Source organism: Tupaia chinensis, unplaced genomic scaffold, assembly GCF_000334495.1.
Source record: "Tupaia chinensis unplaced genomic scaffold, TupChi_1.0 Scaffold000350_1, whole genome shotgun sequence".
Taxonomy (NCBI): domain Eukaryota; kingdom Metazoa; phylum Chordata; class Mammalia; order Scandentia; family Tupaiidae; genus Tupaia; species Tupaia belangeri.
This window is the reverse complement of record NW_006159844.1, coordinates 8,461,228-8,473,027: the sequence shown is the minus strand read 5'-3', so window position 1 is coordinate 8,473,027 and position 11,800 is coordinate 8,461,228. Positions and strand designations below refer to the sequence as shown.

The 11,800-nt window shown below is 39.2% G+C and overlaps 1 pseudogene; it reads right to left on the bottom strand.

Moving 5' to 3' along the window:
• Positions 1 to 5,907: 5,907 nt before the first annotated feature.
• LOC106735277 (lung adenoma susceptibility protein 2-like) lies at positions 5,908 to 10,833 on the bottom strand (annotated as a pseudogene).
• Between the last annotated feature and the right edge of the window lie 967 nt (positions 10,834 to 11,800).

The following is an 11,800-nucleotide window of genomic DNA, read 5'->3' as shown; positions in this document are numbered from 1 at the left end:
GCACCCTATAGTGAAAAACCTCTCAAAAAAAAAAAAAAAGAAAGAAAAGAAAAGAAAAGAAATCACCCCTCCCTCACAGGGGTGATGGCTACACCACAATCCCTTTTTCTCCACTCCCCTCCTGGGATTTTGGGTGTGTGCACATGCACACACAGACACACACACACACATACACACATATAGATGCCTGGCATGATTTTCAAGTCTCCAGTTCTGGGACTTGAACTGCAAGTAGCCATGGGGGAGTCCAGTGCCTTAACTACCACTCCACCTGCTGACCCCTAAAACCAAGTATTTGAAAAAAAAAATGTATCTATGAGATTGGCTTGAAAACACTGTGGTTAAGTGCAGCATATCAAAAGCTGGATCTCACATGGCCAACCATGGTTCAAACCCTAGCCCCAATGGCTTGAAAATCACACTAGGCGCATGTATGTGTGTGCTCCAAATCCTCACAGGATGGAGAAAGAAAGGATTGCAGCATAAGCATGCCCCATTGTAGGGTGCTTTTAGTCTCTCTCTCTCTTTGGTGAGTATAATTGCCCTCTGGCAATAAAATATCTTTGTATAGCTAATTTAAGTAAGGCAGTCTCATTTCTTTTCTTTTCTTTTTTTTTTTTTTTGAGAGGTTTTTGCTATAGGGCACGTGCGCTCGCCAGACAGACAGAGAGAGACATAGAGACAGAAAGCGAGAAATCACCTCCCAGAGGGAATGGTCATGCCATGATCCCCTCTACTCCATTCTCCTCTCAGGATCTTGGGCATGCACGCACATGCGCCCGGTGTGAGTTTTAAGCCACCGGGTCCAGGACGCGAACCGCGGTCAGCTACGTGGGAGTCAGTGACATAGCCATTACGCTAACTGCTGGTTCCCTCATTTCTGTTTTTGAGTAGTGATAAATTACACCAAAGAAATTGGTTTCAGATGCTCCTGCCCCTTCTTTTTGCAAGTCAAGGAATTTTCTGCTTACAGCAGAACCCACTGGAACTCACAAATAACTTAATAATATCTGTGTTCTCTTCTTTCTGGGTGTATATTAGACCTCATTTTTCAGTGTCTCTTGTACTCCCTAGAGCATCTCTCTCCTGGATGTGGGCTTGAGAATGAGTTTGGTCAATGGAATGCAAATAGAAGTGATGTGCTCATCTTCCAGGCTTAGCCCATAGAAACCTCCCATAGACAAGTCCCACTCTTCTCCATTTGTCATCTAAACAGAGAGAAAAGACTTAAAGGATGCTGGAGTTACAAGGAGGAAGGACCTAGGTCCTGAATAACTTTGTGGAGCAGGACCCCTCTAATTTCCTTGCAATGTGAGCAGGAAGTAAACGTTTAAGGTGCTAAGCCACTGAGATTTGGGAGTTCCTAGCTACAGTAATGAGTCTCTTCTAATTATTTATTTCTTCTTTCTCTCTCTGTCTTCACACTTTTTTTCCCATCCCTCCCTCCCTCTTCCCTTCCTCTCTTCTTTCCCTTCTTACTTCCTTCTTTCCCTTCTTCCTTCCTTCTTTCCTCCCTTTTTTCCTTCCTTCCTTCCTTCTCTCCTTCCTTCCTTATTTCCTTTGTTCCTTCCTTCCTCTTTCTTGCTAGAGACAGAGAGATAAAGAGATAGAGAGGAGAGAAAGAGAGAGAGAGAAAGGGGAGAGAGAGAGAGAGAGAGAGGAGAGAGAGAGAGAGAGAGAGAGAGAGAGAGAGAGAGAGAACACCCCAATGGGGCATGGTCATGCTGCCATCCCTTCTTTTCTATTTCTCCATTGTGTCAGGATTTTGGGCATACATACATATGTGCCCAGTGTGATTTTTAATCCTCAGGGGCTGTGGAACTTGGTTCCCTTAACTACTAGGATATGGGACTGGTTCTAATACCTTATTAAAATTAGCTACTTTAAAATAGGGTTCAGAGGGAGCTAGTTCTGTGGCCTAGTGGTTAAGGCAACCAGATCTCACACAGCTGACTATGAGGATTGAGTCATGGACCAGCAGCTTGAGAAACACACTGGATGTGTATGTATGTGTGCCCAAAATCCTTAAAAAAAGGGAAAAATGAAGGAGAAGGGATTGGTGCATGATCATTCCACATGAGTGACACTTTTTTTCTCTTCTTTCTCTGGTGAGGGCACATGCCCTCCAGAAAAAAAGAAAGTAAAAAAAGTGTGTTCAGAAGTAAAGAATACTTTCTGTATTCTTTACCTTATCTCAGCAATGAAAAATGCTGCTGAAGTATTAATATTCTGTGTTGTTAGGTTTTATTTAGAGAGAGCTGGTTCATGACATCAATAACTCTTTAAGGTAAGCCTTTTTTTTTTTTTGAATAGCAATATCCTGTGGAATATTTATGGGCAGATCCTCAGAGACTATTTACACTAGAATGCTGTTAGTTTCAAGGACAGAAAGATTGACTTTCTGTATAGCAAACCAATCACAAATTAAAATAACATTCTTCAACAGCAACATAATGGTCAGGGTAAAGAGACTTTATTATTAGGTCATTTCTAAGGTGTGTTCCAGATGTTCTGGTCCTCGAAGTTTGCTTATAACATAAATTGACTAGCTTTTATTAAACTTAAAAAAAGGAAATTTATTGGCTAGATTTGTGCAGTTCACACAGTAACAGAACATAAGAGATCTAAAGTATAGGGCTCTTGGTAGCTCCAGGGATCTCAGTTGGAGGAATTCACAGAAAGTTATAGTCATTATCAGAATAAATCAACTTCACTCACCTTGCACCTGTTCTTTCCTTGGACCAATATTGTAATTTTTCAGGTAGAGAATCAGATTTGGATTGTCTGTTTACCTACCTGTTGGCCATGGTAGAGTGTCAAGGCCGAGAGATTAAGGAATACCACATGGAGGGTGGAAAGGAAGCATCCCCCAAAGAAAGGCAGTATTATAAATGATCTCTTTAGAAATATAAAAGGTGATAGCAGGAAAAATAGAAGCAGTTACATGGCTATCACTCTATTTTGTTATGTTCTCTGAAAGGTCTATGTCCTCCATCCCTGTCTAATTTCTGAAAAAAATAATGCTAGGTCTGTACATAGAATTTTTATAGCTAAAGGCATTGAGTCATAAGTTATCAGAATAGTGGTAGGCATTCTTATCTTAGTCTGTTCCTGCTGCTATAACAACATACCTTAGACTGCAATTTATAGATAGCATACATTTATTCTGCATAGTTAGGGAGATTGGGAAGTCCAACATCATGGTGCCAGTAGGTTCTCGTGTCTGGTAAGGGTTGGCTCTCTCTGCTTAAGATGAAGCCCTGTTGACATGTCCTCATGTGATACAAAGTAGAAGGGCAAAAGGGCCTAAATATTAAGTTGTCAGAAAAGTCATGACATATTTTTCTACCATAGTTTTATTTAGAGAGAGCTGGTTCATGACATCAATAACTCTTTAAGGTAAGCCTTTTTTTTTTTTTGAATAGCAATATCCTGTGGAATATTTATGGGCAGATCCTCAGAGACTATTTACACTAGAATGCTGTTAGTTTCAAGGACAGAAAGATTGACTTTCTGTATAGCAAACCAATCACAAATTAAAATAACATTCTTCAACAGCAACATAATGGTCAGGGTAAAGAGACTTTATTATTAGGTCATTTCTAAGGTGTGTTCCAGATGTTCTGGTCCTCGAAGTTTGCTTATAACATAAATTGACTAGCTTTTATTAAACTTAAAAAAAGGAAATTTATTGGCTAGATTTGTGCAGTTCACACAGTAACAGAACATAAGAGATCTAAAGTATAGGGCTCTTGGTAGCTCCAGGGATCTCAGTTGGAGGAATTCACAGAAAGTTATAGTCATTATCAGAATAAATCAACTTCACTCACCTTGCACCTGTTCTTTCCTTGGACCAATATTGTAATTTTTCAGGTAGAGAATCAGATTTGGATTGTCTGTTTACCTACCTGTTGGCCATGGTAGAGTGTCAAGGCCGAGAGATTAAGGAATACCACATGGAGGGTGGAAAGGAAGCATCCCCCAAAGAAAGGCAGTATTATAAATGATCTCTTTAGAAATATAAAAGGTGATAGCAGGAAAAATAGAAGCAGTTACATGGCTATCACTCTATTTTGTTATGTTCTCTGAAAGGTCTATGTCCTCCATCCCTGTCTAATTTCTGAAAAAAATAATGCTAGGTCTGTACATAGAATTTTTATAGCTAAAGGCATTGAGTCATAAGTTATCAGAATAGTGGTAGGCATTCTTATCTTAGTCTGTTCCTGCTGCTATAACAACATACCTTAGACTGCAATTTATAGATAGCATACATTTATTCTGCATAGTTAGGGAGATTGGGAAGTCCAACATCATGGTGCCAGTAGGTTCTCGTGTCTGGTAAGGGTTGGCTCTCTCTGCTTAAGATGAAGCCCTGTTGACATGTCCTCATGTGATACAAAGTAGAAGGGCAAAAGGGCCTAAATATTAAGTTGTCAGAAAAGTCATGACATATTTTTCTACCATAATACTACCTAATAGTTCCCTAGAGCCCTTATACAAGGGTACTAATCCCATTCATGATGTTAGAGCCTCCATTACTTAACTCCTAAAAGCTCTACCTCTATTTTTTAAGAGAATTATTTATTTAATCTTATTTATTATTATTACCATTATTATTTTAATTTGCTATAGGGTACATGTGCTCACCAGAGAGAGAGAGACAGAGAGAGAGAGAGAAATGAGGAAAGTTAGAAAACAAGTCACCAGGTTCAGGACTTGAACCATGGATGGCTATGTGGGAGTCCAGCACCTTAGCTACGATGCCACCTACTGACCCTAAAGCTCTACTCCTTACTGCTATCACATTGGGTTTTAAGTTCTAATAAATGAATTTTTTGAGGGGGATAGATACATTAAAATCATAGCATTAACCACAAACTTAAAATATTTTTATTGTATGTAGTTACTTGTAATATGAATAATATTCCTGGGCATATATGCTGAAGAGGTGAAGTATAATCATTATACACATGTGGCATTGTAGATAATGGCAGTTTTTAATACTATGTTTTTTAAAAATATTTAACTTAGTTTATTATTACTTATTATTATTATTTTAATATTTACAGAGAGAGAACAGAGAGAGAGAGGGAAAGTGAGAAAGCAAGCCTCCAGGTTCAGGACTCGAACCATGGTCGGCCATGTGGGAGTCCAGTGCCCTTAACCACCACGCCACCTGATGGCCCCAATACTGTTTAAATTAGCAATATTAATAGGTTTAACTAGGAAGTATCTTAAGATTGGCAGTAGCTTATATAAAGTATTTTATGTTAGTGAGAAGCACCATTTGGACTCATTAGCATCTGAGGTCAAAAGGACAACGAATAAATCATATGAAGTCTGTTTATTGATCATTGAATCACTGATCATTGTGAATCAATATCACAAACTCCTTGTCTGGGGAATGTGTTCCCTGTGAAATGCAGTTTTATTCATTTTAAAAACAACTTTATTTTGAAATAATTTTAGACTTATAGAAGAGCTGCAAAGATAGTATAAAGAGTTCCAATGCCCTTCACCCAGCTTCTTCTACTGTTAATATTTTATGTACCCCTACTTCATTCATTTTTTAGTGGCTGAGCATAAACATAGACTTGAGCAAAACAGAGTGATGCATTTAAAAGAATGAGCTGTGTGATAGAACAAACTTGAATTTAGATCCTATATCATACTTCGCAGCCATTAGACATAACCAAGCCAGTTACTTCCCTGTAAAAGTGGGGTACCATTTCTCTTGCAGCATCCTTGGAGAGATTAAACCTACAAGAAATCACCTTGTAAGAAATTGTTACACAGTAGATGGATGCTTAATAATTTTTCATTACTTCTTTCCCTCCTCTCACCATTCTTTTGGCTCCCCTCTATTCTTTCTTTCTCTCCTTTCTTTCTTGGTATCACTGGGTGATGTTACTCTTTTGAGGCTTTTAGTTTCTTCTTTTGTGTCTGTCCCCAGCCGGACTGCCTTCCCAGTTCTAGCATTTTCTGATGTGGGAAGAGGAGATAAACTTTTTCACCTTCACATTGCCCAAACTCTTGTGGATTTAGCCTGAAAGCTTAACATTAATCAACCTGAGTTTGAGATACAAAATATTTCCATATTAGTAACAAGAACATGGAGAAATCGTAAGGAAAAAAATGAAACCAACTATAGATTCCAAAATGTATGTACATGCATACATGCATGTGTGCATGTAGGGGACATTGGACAAGGACATAAATTCTGAAAGCCAACTCAAACCCTCTTATATTTTAACACTGAAAGGAATTTCTAATATAAAAAGTTTAAGATTAGATCCACATAATTTATTTTGGCCAAATGGAACTTAGATCATTGATGGGCTAATCTACTGCTGTCATTTACTCTGGCAAATGTCCACAGGGACAGGAAACAGTACAATACTGGCACCACTTCACCCCTCAACAAAAATCTGCTTAAAACCAGATGCCTGGTAGCCATATGACAGACGCTCTACCCTGAGGAGGGGCTCCCCTCAGGGATCTGGGAGAGTCAGGGGTGATTATGCTGCAAGCCTGTTTCTAAGACTAATGGGCAGGAGGGAGGGAGAGATGGAGCCCTGAACATCTTGGAGGTGACACCCCTGGCCATAAATGCTTCCTATAAGATTTAGCTGCAGCTCTGCAGCTGTCCAGCACCAGCAGCCTTTTTTTGCCATATGGAGGAGCACGATCTGGCATGGCATTATGATCCTTGGGCTGGTATAAACCCCCCACTATTCATATGGGCATGTGGTCAGAGGCCTAATTTGAGAGATGGGGAGAGGAAAATAGGTACTATTAATCCTCAATTGCTTCTTTCTTTATTTATTTGAAGAACTGTTATTCTGGACCCCACATCACAATAAGAGTGGGGGAATGAGTGTCACTTTGCCACTATCAGGGACTATAATAAAGAAAAAAAATAGTCAGTGTTGGGTTGGCAAGGAAATTACCAGGAGGAAATACTTGACCATGGTAGATTTATTCAGAAGTCCAGCAGGGATTATTGCAAGGGTCACAGTAAAAACACAACCATTTGGTAAAGAAAATGAAAGCCAGATGTGAGGCAAGAAGCATTTCTGTAACAGCCATATACCAGCTTTATAGCAGGACAGGAAGCAGGGATTGAGGCCTGGATGTATCCTTGACTGTGGAGGCTATGTCTGGGTCACAAGGACTAAAGGCACCTTCTTCTACTGAGTGATACAGTAAGGATGGGCAGAAGGGGAGATCTTATTTATTATGATTAGAGATTAAGTCATTAGCATTAAAGCAGACTGGATATTTGAGCTTTGCAGAGGTGGCAGAAATACATTTTGTCTATGTGCTCAGGGTTAGGAATGTTCAAGTTTGTGGGAATATGATATACAATCTTTTAATTTAGAAGACAAACACTAACATGTTATATTGGTACAACTATATGACTTAGTGGAAAAAATACCAAGAAACAAAAAACCTGATTCATGGACTAGGTTCTTTCACTGATTAGCCTTAGTTAGTTAGTTTGTTTCTTTCCTTCTTTCTTTCTTTCTTTTTTTTTTTTTTCTGAGGAAATTTTTTACTATAAGGCATGTGCACTCACTGGAGAGACAGAGAGACAGAAAGCAAATCATCTTCTGGGGGGATGGCCATGCCGCTATCCCTTCTCCTCCATTCTCCTCTTGGGATTTTGGGTATGCATGTACCTTGTGTGAGTTTTAAGCTGCCTGGTCTGGGACTCAGACCATGGTCAACTATGTGGGAGTCCAACAAGGAAACCATTATGTCATCTGCTGGTCCCTGCCTTAGTTTGTTTATCTATCAGTGGGGATGATAATACTTGTTACTATCTTACTAGGATTGCTAGCCATGTGCCAGGTACTTTTAGTGTATTAGCTCACTTGATTCTCCAGAAATCTGTTGGCACAGAGTTATCATCCTCCTCATTTTATAGTGAAGGAGTTGAGACCTGAGTTAAGTAACTTACCTAATGTCACACAGCTAGTAAATGACAGACTTGCCATTTAACCCCAGGTCATCTGACTCCAGAACCTATAAATTCAACTCCCACATGATACTGTTCTTTCTGTTAGGTTGTTGGGAAAGTCATGACACATTTTTGTATATAAAAATACATCATTACTTTCCTGAGGACCTCAGAGGATGTGGCAAGGATGAAATTAGGCAATAGAAAGGAACAGACTCATTTTGAGATGGTGGCCAGAATAGAAAGAGCCCACATGTTGAAGTCTGATAAAGTTAGATTTGAATACTTACCATCATGTTTTAACTAGCTACTGATTATTTAATTTTATACTTCATCTTGAACAGGAGTAGTAATATCTACTTTACTGGTTGGTGGAAGATTAGAGATGATGTTTTTAAAGTTTTCAGTTTGCAGTAGGAACCGTTTGGTAGCTGTCTTTCTCCTGTTTTTATATATTACTCTTGAGTACCAGGAACATACATATATTTGGTATTTACTTTAGTTATAATGCAACTGAACACAAAGTCATCCCAATAATGGCTAGCACTTACTGGGGCTGAGCATGGTCTAGGTACCTGGTGCCTAGAAGGTTTTTTGTTTATATTAACTCATTTAATCACCATATGATGAAAAGATATTCCTAGTGCCCCAGTTTTATAGATGAGAGAACCAAGACAAAAAAGTGTTAAGTAACTTGTTCACAGTCACACAGCTTGTGAGTGGCAGTTGGGATTTAAACCAATAATCTCTTCTTAATTACTATGGTATTAGTCATAGATGCATAGGATTATCAACTTGGAAGAAGAAAGAGGTTTTGTAATTTAAACTTATGCCCCACTGTGGGAATTATTTGGTAGATATTTCTAGAAGTTGTTTCTTAGTTCTCCTGGTCTGTTTTCAGTAACAAGGTACTCATTGGCCCAGTAAAGCAACCCTTTTAATTGTTGGTCAGCTCTTTGTGACAACTAACTAACTAACTTCCTTCCTTCCTTCCTTCCTTCCTTCCTTCCTTCCTTCCTTCCTTCCTTCCTTTCCTCCTTCCTTCCCTCCCTTCCTTCCTCCCTTCCTTTCCTCCTCCCTTCCTTTCCTCCTCCCTTCCTTTCCTCCTCCCTTCCTTTCCTCCTCCCTTCCTTTCCTCCTCCCTTCCTTTCCTCCTCCCTTCCTTTCCTCCTCCCTTCCTTTCCTCCTCCCTTCCTTTCCTCCTCCCTTCCTTTCCTCCTCCCTTCCTTTCCTCCTCCCTTCCTTTCCTCCTCCCTTCCTTTCCTCCTTCCTTCCCTCCCTTCCTCCCTTCCTTTCCTCCTTCCTTCCTTTCCTCCTTCCTTCCTTTCCTCCTTCCTTCCTTTCCTCCTTCCTTCCTTTCCTCCTTCCTTCCTTTCCTCCTTCCTTCCTTTCCTCCTTCCTTCCTTTTTTTAACCCCCACGCCCCTTTCCAGCCCCCTTTATTTCTTTCTTTCTTTCTTTTTTTTTTTTTTTTAAGAGAGATTTTTACTATAGGGCTCAGAGAGATAAAAAGTGAGAAATCATGCCCAGGGGAGGTGGCCATGCTACAGTCCCTTCTCCTCCTATTCTCTGCTTGGGATTTTGGGCACACATATACATGCACTGGTGTGAGTTTTAAGCTGCTGTGTCTGAGACTTGAACTTTGGTCAACTACATGGGAGTCCAGCAATGTAACCATTACACCATCTGCTAGTCCCAACTTCCTTTCTTTAAAGAAATTTCTTTTGGGGGCTGGCAAGTGGTGTGATGGTTAAGGGCGCTGGATATGGCCAATCACAGTTCTAGTCCTGAATCTGGCAACTTGCTTTCTCTCTCTTTCTGTCCCTCTCTGGTCAAATTAAAATAGATACATAAAGTTAAATAAAATAATTCTTTATTTTTTATTTTAGGATATTAAGACATATTTTAATATTTTATTATTAAACAAAATAAACCATGTAACAAAAACAGAAATAATATAATGTACCTATTGTTCTGAAAAAAGGCACCATCTTGTAGAAATAAATAAAAAGCACAATTAAAAGCTAACACTGAAAGCTATATTTTATAGAATTACAAAATTGTTAGCATTGTTAATTATCAGTAAATTATTAAAGAATAAATCAGATGGTCACATTTTTTTACTAAGGTAACGAAACAATTTTTCCAGTACCACTTACTTACAAAGTAATAGGAATATTTTCCCATGATCTTTCTGCTTCCTCTAGATTTCTCTTGGCCTTTAGGATAAGCAATTCAATTTTGTCACCTAATTTTAAAAGATTATGTTAATTCTTTAAGAAAAAAAAATGCAAAGCACAACAAAAATCTCATAAGGTCAATAAAAATTCAGAACCATTGATTTCTATTTATATTTGTGTATACAACAGGAGTAACTAAGTTATCCTTGTCCACGGGTGTGGAGGGTTCTTGAAAATTTGGATTCTTTTCTGTGTTCAATGAACTCAGTCTTTCAAAGCACTTCTTATTTTTATTTTATTTTTTTCTCCTTTGGTGACCAGGTCCAACATAAGTGAAAGAAAATGATCCATCTGCTGGGAGTTTTACCAGATCATCAGTTGGAGTGCTTTTTATGATCAGAATTTTCAAAAGCCTTGTTTACTTTATATATATAGTTGGAGAACTGTGGTGTATTTGTAGAACTCGTGTCAATGTTATTTTTTCCAGTGCTTGCACCAGGATATATTTGGCTTAGATCATCAATATAGGCATGTAGATAGAGCCTGTAAAGCAGAACTATAGAGTTTATCTTTATATGGAAAAAGAGCCATCAGAGTTAGAGGAATTTCTACCATGCAGGCTGCAGCTTGCTAGAAGAGAAGATCTGAGAGTCCCAAAACAAATTCTATGTTTTATGTTTGATTTTGCCATGATTTTCTCAAAACGAGTTATTTCTATTTATTTCCCTTAAAAACATTTCCTCCACAAATGCTTCAGTCTGAATCTCCGAAAGCAAATCCATCATGCCAAAGGACAAAGTGTTAAATTTATGGGAAGAAATCTCAGCTACCCACTAGGACCCCAGAAGAGAAAAAAAATGCATACTTCTCAATCCTCGGCCAAAAGCCCAGGCCCGTTAGTGGACTGGAGACGCAAGGCTGCATCCTGGACCCTTGCTCGGCTCTGGCTCCACTGACTTGCAGCTTCCACCACCTTCACCACTGAGTCAGATGCCTGGCCTCACTTTCAAACAGGCCCAACATGGTGGGGGCCTGTGCTGCATGTAATAAAATAATTCTTTAAAAAAAATTTTTTTTGAAGTGATTTTTGCTATAGGGCATGTGTGCTCGCCAGAGAGACAGAGTGAGACAGAGAGACAGAAAGTGTGAAATCACCTCCCAGGTGGAATGGCCACACCACAAATCCCCTCTCCTACATTTTCCTCTCAGGATTTTGGTCACACACGCACATTGTGCCTGGTGTGAGTTTTAAGCTGCTGGGTCTGGGACTCAAAACACAGTCAACTACATGGGAGTCCAGAGACATAACTATTACACCATCTCCTGGTTACCCCCCACTCCCAATTTTAAAATTATTTATTTAATTTTATATATTGTCATTGTTTTTTGGTTTTGACCAGAGACAGACAGAGAGAGAGAAGGAGAGCAAGAAAGGAAGCTACCAGGTTCGGAACTCCAACCTTAATTGACTGTGTGGGAGTGCAGAGCCTTAACCACCATATCACCTGCTGGTCCTGTGACAATTTTCTAATATTAAGTTGAAACCAGCTTTACCATTTCTTTTTTCATTCTTCTAGTTTTTGAGATACCCAGAGCAAGGTTAGGTCCCTCTTCAGCAACTCTAGTACCACCTCTCCTCTTTTCCAAGTCGGCAATTC